Genomic DNA, 20,926 nt, shown 5'->3' with positions numbered 1-20,926 from the left:
TCCCCCTGTGATTAGCATGACCTCCTCTGTAAGCCCCTAGTATATAATAGGGCTGGGGATTAAAACTACCTCTTGAAACGTGCCACGGGGCGTGTTTGCACACGTCACCTCAGGCCCCGTCCCCTCCCTTCCCCACTGTGTAAACACGCCCTGTTGCCGTTTTAAGTTGGGAGATTAAGTCCCCCTGAATCCTGAGGGTCCCTAGGGTCCAACTAGACCACTAGGTACCTCAAGTAAGCGGCACAGAGCTGCGTTGCAGAGAGATGTAAAAAGGGGCACGGCCTAGACCACCTCTCTGCAACGCAGTGCAGTGGCGCTTACTGGAAGTACCTGGTGGGCTAGTTGGCCCCCAGGGTCCCTCAGGATTGAAGGGGAATTATTTCCCCAACTTAAAACGCACCACAGGGCTTGTTTTCACATGGTAACTCAGGCCCGTCCTCTCCCTTCACCACTGTGTAAACACGCCCTGTGGCCGTTTTTAGTTGGGAGATTAAGTTCATTTGAATCCTGAGGGTCCGTAGGGGCAAAACAGCCCACTAGGTACATCCAGTAAGCGCCATTGCAGAGAGGTGTAAAAAGGGGCACAGCCTGCACCACCTCTCTGCAACGCAGAGCAGTGGCGCTTATTGGAAGCACCTGGTGGGCTAGTTGGCCCCCAGGGTCCCTCAGGATTAAAAGGGAATTATTTCCCCAACTTAAAACGCGCCACAGGGCCTGCTTGCACACGTCACCTCAGGGCCTGTCCCCTCCCTTCACCACTGTGTAAACGCGCCCTGTGGCCGTTCTAAGTTGAGAGATTAAGTCCCCTTGAATTCTAAGGGTCCCTAGTATCAAACTAGCCCACTAGGTACCTCCAGTAAGCGCCACAGAGCTGCGTTGCATAGAGGTGTAAAAAGGGGCGTGGCCTCAGAACACCTGTCTGCAACACAGCTCCCTGGCGCATACTGGAGATACCTATTGGGCTAGTTGGCCCTCAGTGACCCACAGTATTGAAGGGAAATTAATTCCCCAACTTACAACTGGCCAGGGGGCGCGTTTGCAGAGTGCTGCAAGGAGGGGGCGTGGCCTCCGACGAGATGCCGGTCTTTTATTTATTTTATTTTTTTAAGAAGGAGGGCTGTGTGGCCCCCCTTCTTTTTCTATTTTATTGGCCCTGGGGACCCCATCCCCCAGGGCCTGCACCCTAATTTGTTTTGTTGAAAAAAAATAATTTGGCCCTCCCAAGGCCTTATTCGGCCCCGGGGACCCCAACCCCCGGGTCATGGCCTTTTTAAAAAAAAAATCTTTAGGAAGGGGGCTGCGTTGCCCCCATCCTCAGGCCACTTATGGCCCGGGGACCCCATACCCCGGGGCCGGCCTTTGTTTTTTATTATTTGTAAAAAATATATATTTATAGAAACACCTAGGACATGCTGGACAAACCGTATGTACCTATCACCATGACAATTTGCGTGATATTCATTAAAAGATGACTATGCATACAGTGAATCCATGTGGAATGTATTTACACCGCTAGTGAAGCTCTGCCGTGTCTGAAGCCCTACCGTGCCTCATCCTGGCGCCCCCGCCGGTGGGTACTCTCCAAGTAGACACCCGTGTCGTTTATTTATACAAACATAGGTAGCTATTGACGGGCACATTTAATACACACGCACACCAAGCCATTCAAAGGGGATTCGACAAAAATTCGACCAAACTATGCAAGAAACCCCCCTCACGGTTAATAAAACACACATCCACCACCGGATGTGTAATACTTTTTATTTTACTCTCTGGAAAGGAGACAAACCTCACATGAGAGTCACAGCGTGCTCCTGGCTGAGCCCAATGCTGTGTTACACCCACCAGTGCCCGCCGAGTGCCACACACCTCTGTGTTGTATTCCACCAGCTAGTGCATATGCTATGACACTCTCTTGCCCATGTGCACTGTAACGCCACCCCGTGAATTTGTTATGCCACACTTGCCTTCGCACGGGTTATATTGCCCCATCTAACGTGCCTTCCTCGACGCATATGTTATAAAGCACAGCGCTACGCCATACATATTACAATCTGTCCATATCTTTGTCACAGTGCATATGCAACGTTACACTCCCCAGCACATATTTTATATTACAACTTTAGAGACTAGTTAGGTTACACAACACTGCCCTGTGCATATTACACTCTAAGGCGCATATCGCATAGCACACGCTGGTGCCTGTGCTATCTCGCGCTCTCCAATGAATCTGTCATTGCGCACAATGTATTGCATATTATATTTCACGCCCCGGTTCTTCTTATATCACACTTTTTGGTGCATAGTTTATACCATATACTATATCTAGTTTACATTTTCAATCGTGCTCTCAGGACTATGTTCTATATAACACTGCGTCCACCTACCCTTTTCACGGGCATTACATTTTGCGATGGGGGGTGGAGGGTCAGGGGGTGTTTCTGCCAAGTGAGCCCGGAGTCACAGTCACGAACGTCCTCTTCTTCCTGAATAAAAGTGAGAGTATGCTGCATACTTGTTCATGTTTTAAGTAGTTCGCACAGACACACATTTTAAAAACAATAAAGTTCCTAATACCCACCTTCTCTGAACAGTTAGCTTGCTGCCCCATCCACCTCCACCCTATCCTCTGTTGTCTGAATCCATAGACTAGCCTCCTCCCTCATGCCATGCATGGTCTGATGTGCTGCCACTGCCCTCCATTTAGCATGATGTACCAGTCCACTCCTCCTGCCCTCCATTGCCCAATTCTATGGCCCATCATTGACCTTCTGCTTAGCCTCTGTTCTTAGCTTGCTGCCCCTATTCTCCTTCCCCCTGCCCTCTGATGTCTTTGTGCATGCCCCTGCTCCATCCTTTTTGCCCACCATGTTCCATGGACCTGCCACTCCTATCTGCTCTGAGTGTTCTGTTGAGCTGCCACTCCCCTCCCACCTGCCTAGCATTGTCAGATGACTGTAACCTGTCCCTGCCACCTCCACTCTGCCTGTCCACATGCCATGCCCCTATCCCCTTCCTCCTGCACTCCATGGTCCATTTTACTACCACACCCTTCTGCCCTCCCCGGTCTGTTGTGCTGCAACTGCTCCTCCTGCCTGCCCCGCGCGGTCTGTTGTGAGGCCCCTTCCACTGAACTCTCTTGTCTGTGCCCAGGTTCTGACCCTCCCTTCTATCCTCCATGGTCCTTTGTGCGTGCCCCTGCACCCTCCTTCTTGCCCATCATAGCCATTGTGCTGCCACTAACCCTCCCGCTTGCCATGCATGGTCTTCTGTGCTGCCATGGCCCCTCCCACCTTCCCCGTGTGGTCAGCTAGCTGCCCCTGACCCCCTCCCACCTTCCCTCCATGGTTTGTGTGTATGCCATCATATTCTCATTGTTGTTCTCCATGGTGCGTCTTGTTTCTAGTGCCCATCCTGCCTGACCTCCATGGTCATCTTGCTGCTCCTGCCCTGCCCCCTTGCCCCCAGCCCTCTGTTTCCATGTGCAGACCCCTATTCCCTCTCTCCTGGCTTGTCTGTTCCATTGTAATGCCCCTGATCCATCCCTCCTGCCCTTTATGGTCTGTTATGCTGCAGCTTTCTCTCCTGTCTGTCCATTATGGTCAGCTAGCTACCATTGCCTCTTTCCCCTCTGTTCTCTGTTGTCCATGTGCATCGTCCGGTCCCCTCCCTATTGCTTTCTATGGATTGTTGTGCTGCACTCCCGTCCCGCATGCCCTGTGTGGTGTATTGTGCTGCTGCAAACCCTGATGCCTGCCCTGTAGGGTAAGTTTGGTGCACCTCTCCATGTCCCTCCTGTCCTCTGTTATCCGAGTCCATGTCCCTACCCCAATTCCTCCTGCCTACCATGATCCAATGTACCATACTTGCGAACATTTTGAACTTGGTAAGAGGGAGATTTTGAAAAAAAACTGGGGTATTGATTTTCCCCTTTGAGTTACATTGAAAAAGAGGATATTGTAGACAGGAGACAGATCAAATAAAGCCCATTTGAGCTTAAAAACATTGGAGGTTTCCTGGCTGAAACGGGTCTGTTTGCATGTATGGTTGTACTACCACTGCCTCTTCCTTCTGCCCACAATGGTCTATTATATTGCCACAGCCTCTCTTGCCAGTCCTGTATTGTTGGTTTGTTGCCCCTGCCCCCCTTTCCACTGCCCTCCATAGTCTGTTGTGCTGCCACTGCCCTTCCTGCCTGCTCAATGTGGTCAAATTGTTGCCTCTGCACCTGCCTTCAATTTTCATAGTCCGTGCCCCTGGCCTCTGCCTCTCAACAGTATCCCAATGAACAACTAGATTGCTAACATTCTATATTTATTTACAAGAGTGTGGAACGCCTGATGTCATCTTGATGTAATCAAAACTGTAATACCTAGAGCATTTCCTTTAGAAATTACATATATGAGAGGGTCTTATTTGCATCAAAATTATGGTTAGTGCGCTAAAAAACTAAAATGAGGACATATTTTCTGAGTTTTCAAATAGCGACAAAGAACTTTTAAATTATTTGTAATCTTTATGGTTTTTTTATCCAGTTGACCACTTGATTAAATGTTGCACCTAGTGGAGAGAATGTGGTGTTACTTCCAGAGCTACAGACCTTGCAACTGGGGTACCAGGTTGGAGTTTCTGCTTTAGCTCAACATTCTGTGATTCTGGTCAAATCACTTAATCTCCCCATGTCTACAACCAAAATGAATTTGATCTTGTGTGATGTAACCAATGCTCATGTAAAGCACTCCAATACCTGACAAGTCTGCACTATATAAAACTGCAAATACACACACAAATAAGTGTTTTTAACACTTCTGTCATTGGGCTACATGTGGGCTACTTCTGGGTGATATTTGTGCTGCATTTGGGATCTTTTGTCTCTGGTGGCCATCTAGGGAGATTCATTTGTTATGAAGTTTCCTAATTTCCTCATTTACTGCAGTTTCCTCAGTAGGAAATGCTTTCAGTTTTTTACTTTGAATCCATCAAGAAGGTATTAAGATATGTCACACATTTGCCATAAATTCTGAATGTTAGCACTCTAGTTGCTCATTAGATCACTGTAATAAAGCTACTGCTCACCACGGAAGTCTGCTGCTGGTATTAAAAGTGCATGTTTCAGTCTGCATATCAGAATTTTTTAATGAAATAGAAGAGGATTTGAGAAGTCACTCAAAATGTGCCCTAATTTTTCTTTCTGCAGCACTAATCATAATTTCTATGGCAAAATGAACCCTCTCATTGTGTGCCTTTTTAAATTAAATGTTTTAAGTGTTACCAGTTTATTCCAATCAAGATGGCTTCAGGTGTGCCATACTTTTGTCATAAGTAAGAAAGAAAGCGCTCTAGTTTTTCTTAAGAACACTCTGGGACATTCTGTCATTGGGCATACTTGGGCTACATCTCGATGATATTTGGGCTACATGTGGGCTACTTCTGGGTGATATTTGTGCTGCATTTGGACTCTTTTGTCTCTGGTGGCCATCTTGGGAGATTTATTTGTTATGAAGTTTCCTAATTTCCTCATTTACTGCAGTTTCCTCAGTTGGAAATGCTTTCAGTTTTTTATTTTGGTTCCATCAAGAATATATATTATATTACCTAATGGCAGTCGCCAGGAGGTAGTTATTTAGGACCTTGTTTCGATTCAAAAAGCGTTTGGCACAGTTTGACGAATCTTCACAAAATTTTCCAAACTAATGGTTTACTCAGGTCAGCTCCTGTCTTGAAAGTTTCCGGGTGATTCGTTAAGCGGGGCCCGAGAATAAAGGGGTTCCCAAAACGCGTTTTCCCCATGTTCATTTCCATAGGAATTTTGGAACAGGCTATAGCCCGAACTGCTGAACGGAATTACACCAAATTTGGGAAAAAGGTAGGTCTTGGTTCAGAAAGTGCCCTTTTTAAAAAAAAAAATTGTGTAAATCCTTTCCGTAGTTCCTGAGAAAAAAAAAAATATATATTGATATCTGAGCAGCGAGGAGGATTCGCGAACCCTCCCTAGCACGAGCTTCATTCATTGGATAACCCAGTCACAAGTAAACAGTAGAAAAAAGATTTTAAAAAACAAGAAAAGGGGGCAGGCTAGAAATACCCTGACTCCCTAGTCCTGCTCATGGGGTCCCACAAGGACACCCAGGCCCAAAACAAGCATTTTAAAAAAAAACAAATCTTCCGAATTCGTGCTGGGTGCATGAATTCGGCTGAAAATAAAAAAAACAAGGCGTGGTCATTTAATTAAGCCCCCGGGCAGCGACAGGTACAGTGGTGGGCCCGCAGGGGCCTTGTGGCCCCAGGGACTGCCACCTCCCCAGGGCTATGCTGATTATATGCGGGCCATGCAGCCCCCCGTAACCCCAGGGATGGCCACCACCCTGGGGCTTTATTATAATAAAAAGGCATGGGGGCTTATGCCTCCCCCATGCAGCCCCGGGGGCCGCCACCTCCCCAGGGCTTTAATAATTAAAAGAGGGGGGCACGTGGCCCCCCTCAGCCCTTGGGACCGCCACCTCCCCAGGGCACACTACATCTACATATGGGTCCGTTGCGGGCCCTGGCCCCAGGGACCACCACCTCCTGTGCTGTGCTGTGCAAATGATGGGGGGGTGTCATGCGGCCCTCCTCCTAACCCCCTCCTGGAGCCCTCCATGGCCCTGGGGACCTCCACCCCCAAGGACGGCCCCTGCAATGTCCAGGGGTGCCCACCCCTGGGAGATTGCCATTTGCTATGGCTGTGTGGGAGCATGGCTCCCTCCCTTCTAAAGCAAACACTGCTTTGCTTCTTGGAAGCAAGAGAAGGAAACCTGCTCTTGCTTTCAAGAAGCAAATCAGAATTGCTTTTGGGTAAGGGGAGCTGCATGTCAGCAGCTCCCCTTGCCCAAAAGCAATGCCGGCTCCCGCAGGAGGCGGAGAGCCAGCAGGGACCACGGGGGCATTGGGGCTCCCCCCGCGGTCCCCAATGAGAGGCCATGCCCTGGGGGATGGGGTCCCTGGGGCCAAAAAGGCCCAGGAGGGGAGCCACACGGCCCCCCTCCCTTCAAAAAATCAATAAAACATTGGCCATGGCCTGGGGTATGGGGTCCCGGGGGCCAAAAGTGACCCAGGGAGGGGGGCCACAAAGCCCTCTCCCAAATATAATAATATATATATTTTTTTAAATAAGGTCGGCCCCAGGGGATGGGGTCCCCCGGCGCTAAAATTGGCCCCAGGAGGGGGGCCACGCAACCCCCCTCCAATAGTAATAATAAAAAAAGCAGGGCAGGCCTCGGGGATGGGATCCCTGAGCCAAAAGAGGCCCTTCCAGTTAAAAAAAAATACTAAGGGTCCTTAGGGGCCAACTAGCCCATCAGGTACCTCCAGTAAGCCCCAAACAGTGGGATTGATGAGAGGTGGACCGAGACCACGCCCCTTTTTGCACCACTCTGCAAACACGCCTCTTGGTGCACTGCTGGTGGGGCGAGGAGGTCCTCTTATGTCCTGAGGACCACAGGACACAAGTGGACTTCATCCCCTGAGCAGCAGTGCACCAGGAGGTGCGTTTGCAGAGTGGTGTAAAAAGGGGCATGACCTCGGACCACTCTCAGAGATCCAGCTGTGTGGGACTTACTGGAGGTACCTGGTGGGCTAGTTGGCCCCCAGGGACCCTCAGGAGGCAAGGGGACTTCATCCCCAAACCAAGAGTGCGCCAGGAGGCACGTTTGCCAAGTGGTGGATAAAGGGCTCATGGCCTGTGTCCACCTATCAGCAATCCCACTATCTGGGGCATTCTGGAGGTATCAGGTAGGCTAGTTGGCCCCTAAGGACCCCCAGAAGTGAAGGGGACTTTATTCCCCATCCAAGAGTGCTCCAGGGAGTGTGTTTGCAGAGTGGTGGGGAAAGGGGGCGTGGCCTGCTGTGACAACTTAGCAATCCCGCTGTGTGGGATTTACTGGAGGTAATAGGAGGGGTAGTTGGACCCCAAGGTTGTCCTTGGGTCCAACTACCTCTCCTATCAGCTCCATTAAGTCCCACACAGTGGGATTGCTAAGAGGTCTATGGAGGCTACGCCCCCCTTTCTCCACCACTCTGCAAACATGCCTCCTGGCACAGTACTGGTTTGGGGATGACGTCCACTTTACTCTTGAGGGACTTTGGGGGCCAAGAAGCCTTCCTGGTACTTCCTGTAAGTCCTGCGCAGCAGAATTCCTGAGCGCTGGTCAGAGGCCCAGCCCCCTTTCTGCACAACTCTACAAATGCGACTACCAGTGAAAGAAGCATTTTTAATGTAATAGCTCTCAAATTTGCGAGAGTTAGAGCTATTGGCGTTGTAAATGTAAAAGATTTTTACGAATGTTTTTTGGTGTAGAGTAGATGTACGTTGTGTGTAGTGGAATAATGTGGTATGATGTGCAGTAAAATTATGTGAATAGAAAGTATGTGGTATTTAGTGTATAGGAATTATGTGGAGTGGGATTATGTGTTTTGGAGAGTAATTATGAGGTATTGCAGTTTGTGTTGTGGAGTGGCAACCTCAGGTTTAGTCTTTCTCGTTAACTAAACTATAAACTCCATGAGACACAAAAAAAGAAGGAACCACTGAGGAGCACTTCTGGGCCTAGTCAGAGGTATACGCAGGGCCATAGGAATTATGTGAATGTTCGGCTGCACCAATTTTCACATAATTAAACTTTTTCCGCATTTGCCAAATATTCCATCATCTGCTTCCTAATCTGCAGATTTGAACAAAAAAGCCTTCTTTGTAGCTCAAACAGTCCAAATGTTCCGAAAAATGCTGTGTCACCTGTTACAGCGTGGTGGAAGGCCCTTTGCAGAACTGGAATGGTCATGTGTTACTTATTCCAAAATGTGGGTGTTAAACTGGTACTAATGGTGCACAAACCTCTCTTCTTTCTGTGCCTCTCTTGCCTCTTTCTGCATTTCTCTTGCTTCTTTCTGCACCTTTCTTCCTCTTTCTGCACCTCACTGTCTTCTTTATGCACTTCACTTGCCTCTTTCTGCACTTCTCTTGCCCCTTTCTGCACCTCACTTGCCTCTTTCAGCACCTCTGTTGCTTTTTTCTACAGATCTCTTGCCTCTTTCTGGACCTCTATTGCCTCTTTCTGCACCCCTCTTGTCTCATACAGCACCTCATTTGCTTCTTTCTGCAGTTTTCTTGCCTCTTTCGGTACCCCCTTGCCTCTTTCTGCACCTCTGTTGTTTCTTTCTGCACTGCTCTTGCTTCTTTTTGCACCTCTGTTGCAAATGTCGGCATCCCTCTTGCCTCTTTCTGTACCCATCTTCCCTCTTTCTCCACCTCTCTTGCCTCTGTCTGCACATCTGTTCCATCTTTCTACACCCCTTTTGCCTGTTTCTGCAACTCTTTTGCCTCTTTCTTGAGTTTTCTTGCCTCCTTCTGTACCTCACTTGCCTCTTTCTGAAATTCCCTTGCTTCTTTATGCAGCCTTCTTCCTTTTTCTGCACATCTCTTACCTCTTTCTGCACTTCTCTTGCCTCATTCTGCACATCTCTTGGTTCTTTCTGCTCTGCTCTTGCCTCTTTCTGTACTTTTCTTACTTATATATACACCTCTGTTGCTTCTTTCAGCAATTCTCTTGCCTCTTTCTGCACTTCTCCTGCCTGTTTCTGCACTTCTCTTGCCTCTTTCTGCACCTATATTGCCTCTTTCTGTACCTCACTTGCTTCTTTCTGTATCCCTTTTGTCTCTTTATGCACCCCTCTTGGCTCTTTCTGCACCCTTGTTCCCTCTTTCTGCACCTTTCCTGCCTGTTTCTGCACCTCCCTTGCCTCTTTCTGTACCTCTGTAGCTTCTATCTGCACTTCTCTTTCTCTTTCTGCACCCTTCGCGCCTCTTTCAGCACCTCTGTTGCTTCTTTCTGCACTTATCTTCCTTCTTTCTGCACCCCTCCTGCCTCTTTCTGTACCTCTCTTGCCTCTTTGTGCACCCCTCCTGTGTTTTTCTGCACCCCTCTTGCCTCTTTTTGCACCTCTGTTGGTTCTTTCTACACTGCTCCTGCTTCTTTCTGCACTTATCTTCCTTCTTTCTGCACCCCTCCTGCCTCTTTCTGTACCTCTCTTGCCTCCTTGTGCACCCCTCCTGTGTTTTTCTGCACCCCTCTTGCCTCTTTTTGCAACTCTGTTGGTTCTTTCTACACTGCTCCTGCTTCTTTCTGCACCTCACTTGCCTCTTTCTGCACTTCTCTTGCTTCTTTCCACACCTCTGTTGCTTCTTTCAGCAATTCTCTTGCCTCTTTCTGCACTTCTCTTGCTTGCTTCTGCACCTCTCTTGCGCCTTTCTGCACCTCTGTTGCCTCTTTCTGCACCTCACTTGCTTCTTTTTATATCCCACTTGCCTCTTTCTGCACCCTTCTTTTCTCTTTCTGCACCTCTCTTGCCTCTTTCTGTACCCCTGTTCCCTCTTTCTGCACCTTCCCTGCCTGTTTCTGCCCCAGTCTGGACTCTTTCTGTACCTCTGTTGCTCCTTGCTGAACTTCTCTTGCTCTTTCTTGCTCTTTCTGCACCCTCCGCACCTCTCTCAGCACCTCTGTTGCTTCTTTCTGCACTTCTCTTCCTTCTTTCTGCACTGCTCTTGCTTCTTTCTGCACCTCACTTGCCTCTTTCTGCATTTCTCTTCCTTCTTTCTACAGCCCTCCTGCCTCTTTCTGTACCTCTCTTGCCTCTTTGTGTACCTCTATCTCTTTTTGCACCCCTCTTTCCTCTTTTTACACCTCTGTTGGTTTTTTCTGTACTTCTCTTGCTTCTTTCTGCACCTCACTTGCTTCCTTCTACACCTCTGTTGCTTCTTTCAACAATTCTCTTGCCTCTGTTCTGCACTTATGTTGCTTGTTTCTGCACCTCTCTTGCATCTTTCGGCACGTCTGCACCTCTGTTGCCTCTTTCTGCACTTCACTTGCTTCTTTCTGCACCTCTCTTGCCTCTATCGGCACCTCTGTTTCTTCTTTCTGCACTTCTCTTGCCTCTTTCTGCACCTCTGACTTAGAGGTAGTTTTAATTCCCCCTGGCCTATTATGTACTAGGGCCTTACAGGGGAGGTAATGTCAATCACAGGGTGTGACAGGGAAAAAGAAAGGTGGAGAACGTGAAAAGGGAGCAGGGTAGAGCGTTCCTGACCCCCTAGCCTTTGTCAGGGGGTCCCTGAAGGACCCCGAAGGGTGAACATTTTTTTATTTTTTTTTCAAAAAATCGTGGGGTGCGCGCACTCTCTTGCCTCTTTCTGCATTTCTCTTGCCTCTTTCTGCATTTCTCTTGCTTCTTTCTGCACCTTTCTTCCTCTTTCTGCACCTCACTGTCTTCTTTATGCACTTCACTTGCCTCTTTCTGCACTTCTCTTGCGCGCACGGTGAAAAACCTTAAAACAAAAAAACACATTTTAAACGAGTGTAAAATAAATATGTAAAAAATATAATAAAACATACATAACTTAGCATTTAAAAAGCCTTACAAATTCACTTAAAAAAACATAGGTTTCACACACGTTATAATTAGGAATTAGCATTTAAAAAACCTTGCAAATTCACTTAAAAAACCATAGGTTTCACACATGTTATAGTTAGCTGGACATTTCACTCGTAAAAAACCAATGAAATTCCCCCGTTATAGTTAGTTCAGGTAACTATAACTCATGCGACCGCCACTCTATCACAAGGATGATGTCATCAGTGATGTCATGAGTGATGCCACTGACCATGTCATGAGTGATGTAATATGTGACGTCATCAGCAGTGGATTGCGGGCGCGCGAGTTATAGTTATCTGAACTAACTATAACGGGGGAATTTCATTGTTTTTTTACAAGTGAAATGTCCAGCTAACTATAACATGTGTTAAACCTATAGTTTTTTAAGTGAATATATATATATATATATACAATCCCATTTCTTCAATCAACCATCTTGGCGCTTTAGTGATTCGACCTGATCTGGTTACTGGAAGCTGCCTGACTTTCGCTTGTGGTTGAGTGAGGTGTCAAATGATAGGCTCGTAGGGTGGAATTCAAAACAGTTTGCAAACTGATCCTCTCAAGAGTTGCATGCTCTACTGCCTTCTTTAGCGTACTCATAAAACACTCAACAAGTCCATTGGCCTGTGGCCACTGATGCTTTATGTTCAGATACTCCAGAAAATCTTTGACTCAAAATGGCTGGAATGTCCCATGTTGCAAAAATGCTGTTAAGTGTCCCAATGACTCACTCATGAGTTGTAGATGAGAGATACCCTAATAATGAAAATCAAGGGTTACCATGAGCTCATGTCCATTATCAAGTGGACCAAAGAAATCGATGGCTGTTCTCTCAAATGCTTGCTTAGGGAGATCTGACATGGTAAGTATATGTTGGGTAATGTTTGTGCAAAAGCAGCTACATAGATAAAAGGCCTTGTGTTCTTTTTCAATCCTCTCCTCTAAATATGGAAACCAAACTCGTTCCCGGAGAGCACTCTTCGTGGCAACAATAAAACAATGTACATCATGAGCCACTGCAATTATGTTCTGTCTTAAACTCTCCAGAATTAAGATTCTCAACCCTTCCTGAGTTAAAGACAGTTTGTCTTTAACATTTTTGTACTTTTGATACTTACCATCATCGGTGAGAGGTCAAGCACGCCGGTCCCATCACTGATGCGTAACTATATCTTTCAACTTCAGCATGTCACTATCATGAATCATGACAGCGATGATCTGGGCTAATGATATAGCAGCTGGCGTATTTGACTTTACAATTAAATTAATGTAGGCTTTAACCCTCTTAGATGGAGTACCTTGACCTTGTAAAGACACTCTAAAAAAGTAGTCAGTAGGATTTTGATCCTTCCCTGGGTGATGTACAATGGTGTAATCATACTCTTGTAATTGGAGTCCCCACTATTCAATGCAAGGAGGCATCTTGGTTTTTGGATTGCCAAAGATAGTCAGTAAAGCTTGATGATCAGTTACCAGCATAAAAGGCTTTCCATACAGGAATACATGGAAATGTTCACAAGCCCATACCATTTCTTTTGTGGGCTGAGAGTAAGCCTGTTCTGCTTGGGACAAACTTCCACTGGCATATGCACCAGTATGCCTTTGAGCACAGGGATATCTGCTGTGCTGTGCCAGGATAGTGCCTAGCCCGATGGCTCTAGCATCAACAAGAACTTCTCTATGAAACTTTGGATTGAAATAAGTCATTTCAGTAGCAGTTTCAATGGCTTGTTTTATTTTCTTGAAACACCTCTCACATTCTCGTGACCATTTGAATGGAACATTTTTCTTTATTAACACTCGTAAGGGAGCACTTATGGTAGCAAAGTCTTGTACGTATCTCAAACAGTAACTGGCCATGCCAAGAAATGAACGTACCATAGAATAATCTTTTGGGGGACCAGCATTTGAGAGCACTTGTTTTTTAGCATGATCAGGTGCCATATCCCCATCAGAAAAGATATGGCTAAATAATATTAACTTTATCTGGTGGAACTCACACTTTTCTGCATTCAAAGTCAGGCCTACATGAGTCAGTAAGTGACATATTTGGGTGCGAGCTTTATCATGCTCCTATGTAGCTCTGAAAATCAATATGTCATCACTATGGTTGAAGGCATTCACAACCGGCTGTATGACACATCGAATGACATCTTGGAAAAGTTCTGCAGCCGATGACATACCTAAACTAAGTCTTTTACATCAAACAGACTGAGATGTGTAGAAAAGGTTGTAATGTACCTGCAATCTTCTTGGAACACCAGCTGATGATAACCTTTATTTAAATGAAGGTTAGATAAAACCTTTGCACCATCTAGTTGCTCTATCATGCCAGCAATGTGTGGAACTGGATGTCATTCTCATTCTGTTGCCTTGTTTACTTGGCGCATATGAACGCATATGCGCACAGCCCCTTTAGTGCCCTTTTAGGGCACTACCACTATGGGAGAAACTCATGGTGTCGAACCAGATGAACGCTTAATAGTGTCATGCTTAAGTAATGGTTCAAGTTCTTTTCAACAGCTTCTTGTTAATGAAAAGCAACTCACCTATCTCTCTGAGCAACAGGACGGACATTGTCAATAATGTGTAACTTTACCTTCTTAGTCTTAAACTTTCCTAAACCATGAAACAATGAAGGACATTGACTATTTCTTAGTGAGCATTCATATTGTAATTCACAGAAATCTGTCCCATATCAGCAGCAGTATTGAAATTGAGCAGTCAGGCACTTGCCGCTGTACCTTGAAGCACATGGATGGGTGCTTGCACCTTTGCTTTCCTGTGTTTCAGAATCACTGCAAATGAACCTTGACTGTTTATGGGTGTCGATGCAGCCCACATATATACTTTGGTTTTCGATGGCGTAAGTCGAGGCAATGGAGACAATTCATTCTATTTCTCTTCAAACCCCCCATCTGTTATAACCAGCAGTGCAAACTTGCAAGAATAGCACCTCTGACAGTGGCCATAAAAGCGCAGGATGATTCTATGATAAGGGGGCTCGATCAATCTACATAAGATGCATAAGTGAGGCCAAGAGAGAATGGAACAGATGAAGTGGACCAACTTGTTTGCTGCTTAAAGAAGGAGGAACTCACGCTCCTTCTGGTACATAATTGCAACTGGTTCTGTGGAGGGTAATCCCAATTGACAATCATATAGCCATGGAAACCTGAGTTGCACATTTTGCAAGCCTGCACTCCCCCCAAGATTCTTGTTTGCAACCTGCTGTTGAATCCCCTACTCCCTGTAGTAGTTCCACACTTGCAACAAGCATTGATTTGGCCCCATGCCCCACTATAGACAATTCCTCTGAATACCTAGTTGTCACAGACAAAGATAATATTGTGGCAATTAATTAAATTGTTCCCTAGAAAGCTCTGTGTTTGGGCAGGCTTCCAGGTGATCTTTTCCTTGGCAAACCTGACGTGTGGGGGGTCCTACTTTACGGTGGTCTTCAGCGCCATAATGCGGGGAGCCCCCATTCTCCCAATATGGCTTGAAGCTGAGATAACTCCCATTTTTAAGAAGGGAGCCCTCAATACTCCTGCTAACTACAGGCCCATTAGCCTAATTGATTGCACCCAAAAAACTCTTTGCAAGGGTTCTTTAGAATAGGCTATTGCAGTGGATGCCCAAGTTCCATATTCTTATACCCCTGTAGCCTGGATTTAGAGAACCCATCAGCATGCTGGACCAGGTGCCTCGCTTCGAGCTCCTTTATTGGAAATGTGTTCTTTTGGGGCGAGGACGGATTTATAAAGCATTTGTAGATATTAGATCTGCTTTTGATTTAGTTCCCCACCCCAAGCTTTGGCAGGTCCTGGATGAATTGGGAGTACTACTGTACCTGTTGAATATGACTAAGCACCTACATGATAATAACATTACCTAAGTGAGATATGGTTCAATGGGTGAACTGATTGAGCCTTCTCCTGCCGAAAGGGGGGGTGAAGCCCCTAGCCTCTTTTCTCTTTTTATAAATGACCTAGAAACGTTTGTAGACTGTGGCAGTTCAGATGCCCCGTCCCTTGCAAACATCAGGACTCCAGCCCTGATGTTTGTAGATGATATGTTGCTTATATTGAAGTCCCCTCTGGGCCTACATAAGATTTTGGACAGAATCAATACTTTTTGTACCAATAGAGGCCTAGATATATACATAACCAAAACTAAATTTATGATACTTAATTCCTGTAGCACTACACAGCCTAACCCTTCTCTTGAAGGGTCCCATTTGGAGCACGTATGCCATTCAAGTACCTAGGAATAACCCTTAATGAGCACATTAATGGGCATCTGCATATTACTAGGAGCAGGTTAAGTCTTGAGCAAACCATGGGGGGTATCACAAAATTCCAAAAGTGTTCTCCCTTTCACCCATTTCCCCAGCACTACAAGTTTCCATTGATCAAGCACTCGGTTCAGCCCTCTATGGAGCAGAGCTTTGGGGCACAGAGATGTGACTTCCCTCTGGCTTGTTGAAAATCGCTTTTTGGAAGAGTTGATGGGGCTTCCTATTAGTACCCGTTACTTCCCTTAAGGCTAGATACCAGGCAAAAAAACCTGACTGATGTGGTAGGCTTAAAGTCCTTATTATATTGGAAGAGGTTCTGATCTACTCCAGAGCTTGCTACCTATCAGTCAGGCTTGCAGGAGATCTTATGTAGTACGGCTATAAAAGAATTTCCATGGCTTAAATGTCAGGGTGACACTCACAAATATTGGGCTTGGGCAACTTTGAGATGCCCCCGCGGAGTGCAGTTAAATGTCGACGGCCCAAATCACGAATGCCTATTGACAATATAAGCCAAATGTGTTGCATGCCCAGCCACAAGCAGGAACCTTAAATCTGACCTTCCTCAAATGGAAAGACATTTACGGGCTGGAGCGCTTCCTGGATGATATTGAGTCGGTAGCTGCGAGGAAACTTTATCTGCAGTTCAGGTATGGGGTTCTACTCCTTCTTTTCTTTGCAGCTATATGGGGGGCTAATTCGAGGCCTTCTCTCCATCAATGTTCCCTCTGTCTTTCAGCAAGTTAAACAGCTGAGAATGTTTTATTCTTTTGTCCTGCATACCTGATTTATATTTTGAGCCATTGTGTCATAACCTTGGGTACAGGACATGTACAGAAGCCCTGAGAACCTTGAATTGTGATTCCATGTATTGTGTAGTATTCGCAGTTTCACGATTTTTGTTGGCTATGTGGAGAACTAGGCAAAATTTTATGAAGAAAAATATTGCCCAGTTTCTTTGTGGTATAAACAGCTAATCAATTGAAGTGCCTTTTGCCCGTTTTATTGTTTTATACTTTTTATAGGGAGTTTAATGATATATTCAGGCTCAAATGTATCCATTTATTTTATCATAATTGTAATTGTTTTATTTGTGTTGATTTTGCACTTTGATTGCATATTGCCGAATATAGTAAAGAATTGGCTTAACATTATGTTTATCGATGCACCTCTGCCGTTGATGAAAGGTATTGAGCCATCATTTATTTTCAATATAATTTTCGGAGAATGTTTGTATGGCTTTGGTGCTTTGGCATGTCGACTTTTCTTGAATTACATTTTTCTTCACTTGCAGCCAGTCCGATATGTGCACTTTTTTCTGAGGTTAACATCGACATGGCGCAACCATCTTCCTCATTTTCACTTGAAATTGGGGCAGACAAATTGTTTGATGATGATTTAGATTACAATTGACTTCCTTCAGTGTCAATTTGCCTCAATTGATATCGTCACTTGGTCTGGTCCACTTGGCCTGGTGGGGGTGAATGAAACTGGTATGTTCTGGCAGCCATTTTGTCTTTGCACCGTGATACACTTGCTTTTTCCTTCGCTTTGCAAGCTGTCACAAAATGTTTCTCTTTCCCACAGCCTTTACATACCTGTCCAGTGGCAGAACATTTACCATTGTGTGAAAACGAAAATCCACATCTGAAACATAACTTCTTTTTACATGTAAGACAGCACTTTGTGTCCTTCACTCTTTTGCTTTAGCTTACTTTTTATACGGCTGAATGATTCACTCTGGGCATCTCCGGACTCCATGTCAGCAGCTTGTCTTTCAGCACGCTCCTCAGCTCTGGGAATCATCAACATTCACTCCAGACTAAGAGTTTCTCTCAGCATTTATCATCTGGATGAATCTGACAAGCATCCATCAATAACTAAGTCGTATAGCTTCCTCATCATTAAATTAATTGAACCTACAGTGTTTGATGAGCGTATCAAGTCTCTCCACAAATGTATCGATGGTTTCAACAACTTTTAGGCGTTCTTGACTGAAAATGTATCTTTCATAATCAACATTTGGTATTGGATTGAACTTGAAATTCAGCATTTCTTTAATATGGCGGTATATAATTTCCTCATCAGTTCACAGCATTTTCTTTATGACTTCTTTCACACCATCACCAGCAAGATTTTTTAGATACTTTGTAATCTTTTTGTTATCAGTCTTTTCAAGAGCATCAATGAAATCATCAAATGTCTCTATCCACCCAGTCCATCTCTCACCAATATTTTTCTTTTTCGCGGTATCAAAAGGTAGTGGCGGTTTAAAAAATGCAACAGATTTGTAGACCAATGGGGAACTCAATAATGCCTGGGGTGGATCCCGGTGACTTGGTGTTTGCAACATGTTTTTGAGACCTTGTGATGTGCTGGTCTCTGACTCATCGTTAATGAGAGCTGCAAACGTGACTTTCCTTGCAGTCATCTAGAAAATTTTCCTATTCCGAGAGTCATTCTCGGGCTCCTTATTTTCCTATGACCAGTGAAGTTGTTATGAGCCCCACTCTGCAACTTTGTGAATGAATCGCTTCACAAATGGACGGCCCCGTAAGCACAGCCCCAAACACTTCTCCTTGAGCCAACTTCATCGAGTGTGGAAGTATAATGATTCTCTTCAGAACATTCAGTAAGGCATTTATTTCTTTTTGTCTAAATTTCAGTTTGCATTTTATAACACCTGGTTGATCTCCACCTTGCAGCGTTTCTGTTTGCAGTGTTAATACTTCGTTTAATGTATAATTTTATCTTGCATGGCAGCGCGTACCTTCATGTATGGCATGACCAGCAGGTTCTCGATCATCAATATATAAATTATTTGCAATGCTTACATTGTCTTCACCAGATTTACAGCAGCTGGAGTTGTGCTTTGACTCCACAAACCACGGCCCTCATCCTTCTGGACCTGTCAGCTGCCTTCGACACGGTCTGCCACCGCACACTGAAAGCACGCCTCCACGATGCTGGAATCCAAGAGAAGGCCCTGGACTGGACCACCTCCTTCCTCTCCGGCAGAACTCAGAGCGTCCGCCTCCCCCCCTTCCGCTCCGAAGCCACCAAGATCATCTGCGGCGTACCCCAAGGCTCATTCCTCAGCCCAACGTTGTTCAACGTCTACATGGCACCGCTCGCCCATGTCGCCCGACAGCACAACCTCAACATCATCTCCTATGCCAACGACACCCTGCCGATCCTCTCCCACACCAATGACCGCCACACGAAGGAATGAAGGCCGTCGCCGAATGGATGAGAAACAGCCGACTGAAGCTGAACTCAGACAAGATGGAGGTCCTCATCCTCGGATCCGCCCCCTCAGCCTGGGATGACTCCTGGTGGCCGACTGCACTAGGAGCACCCCCTTCACCCACTGACCACGCACACAACCTAGGGGTCATCCTCGAATCCACCCTCACCATGACAAAGCAGGTCAACGCCATCTCCTCCTCCTGCTTCAACACCCTCCGCATGCTTCGCAGAATGTTCAAGTGGATCCCCACCGAAACTAGAAGGACGGTCACCCAGGCCCTCGTCAGCAGTAGACTGGACTACGGCAACACACTCTACGCAAGAGACCTGGCCAAACTCCAGAAACAGCTCCAACGCATCCAGAACGCCTCTGCGCGCCTGATCCTCGACATCCCTCACCGCAGCCACATCACACCCCAACTGAGAGACCTGCACTGGCTCCCCATCAACAAGTGATTGATTGATTGATTGAAGCATTGATTCCATTCTACGCATGAGCAGTTTACTTGGACCATGGCAAACTCTATGGGAGAGCACGTTTTTCGGGTTACTTATCCCCTATCTTGTCACCATTTGCAGCATCTTCCCAGGCTGGGTGCCCACCAATGACCACGCCACACACGAAGCTTAGTATTACATGTCTTTTTCTGCTGCATGTAACTGGGAACTCCGCATTCTAAAATCAGCTTTCATGGCCTGCGCTCTGACACCTATGTCACAGCTCTACGGAGCCGGTTAGGAGCCAAAAGGGTTCAATCATAAAATATCGCAAGACACTGCATGCTCTATGCCATTTCACTCTATGCCACTCTATTCTATGCCACTCCATACCAATCTATGCCACTCTACTCTTTGACACTCTTTGTCTCTTCTCTGTACACCTATCTACTCTATGCTACTCTATGCCACTCTATGCCCCTCCACTCTATGCCGCTCTACTCTACTCTACACTATGCCACTCTTTGTCACTATATGCTGCTCCGCACAGTCTACTCTATATCACTCTATGTCACAAAGCTAAAAAAAGGAGGATCAAGGCTGAAATTCCTGCACCAGTCAAAATACCTTGTCGAGGCAGTATTTATTGTTTTATAGATTGGTGCAAGGGGCCTGGGACATGACCTCCATATGCCCCAAAGAAATGGCACGCATGCCACTTGAACAAAGTGAACAAGGGGTGGCACTGCACTCAAGGAAGTAAGTCATTTATGAGTGGAGATTACTTATTATCCACAATCATGATATAAAAAGAAAATATAGTAGGTCAAGAGCTTCCCAATTGAATAAAGCACTGATACATTTTGATTGTAGGTAAATAAATTCTTTATTCTTTTTTCATTAACAAATTCTTAAAATTCACGATCTCGAATTTTAAGAATTTGTTAATGGAAAAAGAATAAAGAATGTATTTACCTACAATCAACATTTATCAGTGCTTTCTTCAATTGAGAAGATCTTGACTTATTGTGTTTTCTTTTTATATTGTGATTGTGGATAATAAGTAAGCTCCACTCATAAATGATTTACTTGCTTGAGTGCAGGGCCAATCCTTGTTCAAATCACTCTGTCACTCCACTTCATTCTACACCACTCCACGCTATGCCACGTCACACCACTCTACTCTATGCCACTCCACTTCATGCCACTCCCCTCTATGGCACTCTGCTCTACACCACTCAACTCCACTCTACTCCTTATTGCTCTTGTCTATGCCACTCTATGCCTCTCTACTCCACTTTACACACTCTACTCTGTGCTATTCCTTGCCACTCTGTGCCACTCTACTCCACTCTACACCACTCTACTCCACTCTGTGCCACTTAACTTCACACCACTCTACTCTGTGCTACTCCACATCACTCCACTCCACAAAATGACACTCTATGGCACTCTATGCAAATCCATTCTATG

This window comes from Triturus cristatus, chromosome 8 (assembly GCF_964204655.1).
Source record: "Triturus cristatus chromosome 8, aTriCri1.1, whole genome shotgun sequence".
In the NCBI taxonomy this organism is placed as follows: domain Eukaryota; kingdom Metazoa; phylum Chordata; class Amphibia; order Caudata; family Salamandridae; genus Triturus; species Triturus cristatus.
This window is presented reverse-complemented; position numbering follows the sequence as displayed.